Source organism: Penaeus japonicus, unplaced genomic scaffold (genome assembly GCF_977035675.1).
Source record: "Penaeus japonicus unplaced genomic scaffold, GWHDUDI00000001_assembly GWHDUDI00000011, whole genome shotgun sequence".
Taxonomy (NCBI): Eukaryota; Metazoa; Arthropoda; class Malacostraca; order Decapoda; family Penaeidae; genus Penaeus; species Penaeus japonicus.
The window spans coordinates 32,435,887-32,438,890 of record NW_028234413.1 but is presented as its reverse complement, the minus strand read 5'-3'; positions in this window follow the sequence as shown (position 1 = coordinate 32,438,890).

The window sequence follows — 3,004 nt, the reverse complement described above, 5'->3', positions numbered from 1 at the left end:
AAACTACAGACCAATGTTTTTGTTGGCCCTTCTTGCCAGTGTTTGAAGCTCTCCTTCCCAAAACAATGATACCAAACCTGAATATCAAAAGATTTCTGTGCCATTCTTGCCAGTGTTTGAAGCTCTCCTTCCCAAAACAATGATACCAAACCTGAATAGCAAAATATTTCTGTGCCAAACACATTTTTCTTTTCAAAAGAAAATAATGTTTAGATCTGCTTTAAGTGCTTCCTACTTTGATCTTGCACACACCAAGGCAATGAGACAAGAATCGTTGCACTTGATATTGCGGGAGCATTTGATGCTGTCTGGCACCGTCTATTACCAAATCTATGAACATGCCTGATAACTGGAAATTTACATTCACTCATTACCAGCTACTAAGAAAACAGAAGTATTACTGTAGAAATAAACGGAACTAAATTTTAAGTCTATTTACATCTGCTGGTGTCCCCCCAAAGAAGTCCTAGGATCTCTACTCTGGAATATATTCTTTGATGACCAACAACACCCAAATCCAGAGGCAGTTGCTTATGCTGATGGCGTAAAAGCCCATCCAACCTATGTAAAACAAGATTGTTTCTATGCAAAAAGCCAGCTCCAGTTTATCTTAAATCTCACATTGGGGGAAAACGTGGCGAATTTAATAAGCATCAAATAAAAGTCAATGCCAAATTATATCAAGTGGGCAGGTCCTTCAAAATGAAAAATGTTCTCTCATAATGGATGGAAGAAATATAAAAGGTAAGTCTAAAGTGAAGATCCTCAAAGTTAATATTAATACGCTTTACTACTCAGGAGAGATGTGGCAGGACTGTCTTGTACAAGGCCTAGAAGACAACGTGCCGCACCTTTCTTCACTAAAGCAAGAGTGGGAGAAGAGGAGTCCCCCCCCCACCCCACCCCGAGAGCGGTCCTCAACACGTTCGCTCTGGAGATTCCTCTAGCAAGAACACAGTGCCAAAAGTTTTACACATATATGCGGTGATATATGGAACAATATTTGCAATTAACATATAGTGTAGTTTTGCTCAATTCGTATTCAATTTTGCATCAAACAAACCTATACCTAAAATTGAAGTTTTGCCTTGAAATGGATAGCATTAAACCAAAAACATCTTAAACATTGTATACAATATATCAATAAATAAAAGAGAGAGAGATGGGAGGGGAGACGAAGGAAGGACAGAGAGAGAAATGGAAAGTAGGGGAAGAAATGGGGGGGGGGGGGGGGGAGAGAGAGAGAGAGAGAGAGAGAGAGAGAGAGAGAGAGAGAGAGAGAGAGAGAGAGAGAGAGAGAGAGAGAGAGAGAGAGGAGGGGGGAGAGAGAGAGAGAGAGAGGGAGAGAGAGAAAAGAGGAGAGGGGGGGAGGGGAGGGAGAGAGGGGGAGGAAGGAGAGAGAGGGGGGGGGAGAGAGAGAGAGGGGGAGAGGGGAAGGGAAGTGAGAGAGGGGGAGGGGGAGGGGAAGTGAGAGAGGGGGGAGGGGGAGGGGAAGTGAGAGAGGGGGGAGGGGGAGGGGAAGGGAGAGAGGGGGGGGGGGGAGGGGAGGGGAGAGAGGGGGGGGGGGGGGGGGAAGGGAGAGGAGGGGGGAGGGGAGGGGAAGGAGAGGGGGGAGGGGAAGTGAGAGAGAGAGGGGGGGAGGGGAGTGAGAGTGAGAGAGGGGGGGAGGGGAGTGAGAGAGAGAGAGGGGGGGGGGGGGGGGAGAGGGAGAGAGGGGGGGGGGGGGGTGAGAGTGGGAGAGGGGGGGGGGGGAGTGAGAGTGGGAGGGGGGGAGAGGGAGAGGAGAGGGGAGAGAGAGGAGGGGGAGAGGGGAGGGAGGGGGGAGGGAGGAGGAGAAGAGAGGAGGAGAGAGAGAGGGGGAGAGGGGAGAGGGGGAGAGAGGGAGGAGGGAGGGGGAGAGTGAGAGAGAGAGGGGGGAGGGGAGAGAGGAGAGGGAGGGAGAGGGAGAGGGAGGGGGGGAGGAGAGAGAGGGAGAGAGAGAGGAGGGGAAGATGGAGGGAGAGAGGGGGAGAGAGAAATGAGAGAGAGAGGGGGGGAGGGGAGAGAGAGAGTGAGAGAGGAGAGGGGAGGGAGAGAGAGAGAGAGAGGAGGGGGGGAGAGGGGGAGAGAGAGAGAGAGGGGGGGAGGAGAGAGAGAGGGGGGGAGAGAGAGAGAGGGGGGGGAGGGAGGGGGGGGAGAGAGAGAGGGGGGGGAGAGAGAGAGGGGGGGAGGGAGGGAGAGAGAGGGGGGGGAGAGAGAGGGGGGGGAGGAGAGAGAGGGGGAGGGAGAGAGGGGAGGGGGGGGAGAGAGAGAGGGGGAGGGAGAGAGAGAGAGGGGGGGGGAGAGAGAAGGAAGGAGGGAGAGAGAGAGAGGGAGGGGGAGAGAGAAGGAGGGAGAGAGAGAGAGGGGGGGGAGAGGGAGGGAGAGGAGGGAGGGAGGGGGGGGAGGGAGAGAGAGAGGGAGAGAGAGAGGGAGGGGGGAGAGAGAGAGAGAGAGAGGGGAGAGAGAGAGAGAGAGAGAGAGAGAGAGAGAGAGAGAGAGAGAGAGAGAGAGAGAGAGAGAGAGAGGAGAGAGAGAGAGGAGAGAGAGAGAGAGAGAGAGAGAGAGAGAGAGAGAGAGAGAGGGAGAGAGAGGGGAGAGAGAGGAGGGAGAGAGAGGGGGGAGAGAGAGAGAGGGGGGGGAGAGAGAGGGGAGAGAGAGAGAGAGGAGAGAGAGGGGGGGAGAGAGAGAGAGAGGAGAGAGAGGGGGGGAGAGAGAGAGGAGAGAGAGGGGGGAGAGGAGAGGGAGAGAGAGGAGAGAGAGGGGGGGGGAGAGAGAGAGAGGGAGAGAGAGAGGGGGGGGAGAGAGAGAGGGGGGGGGAGAGAGAGAGAGAGAGAGAGAGAGAGAGAGGGGGGGAGAGAGAGAGTAAGTAAAAAATATTTATTAAAGAATGATTCTGCAATCAAGTAAGATCTTTGCATCATTATTTCAGTTCCTTAAAGATATTATTCAATAAATAAAGAGATTTGGTTATGAGAAGCAGCAA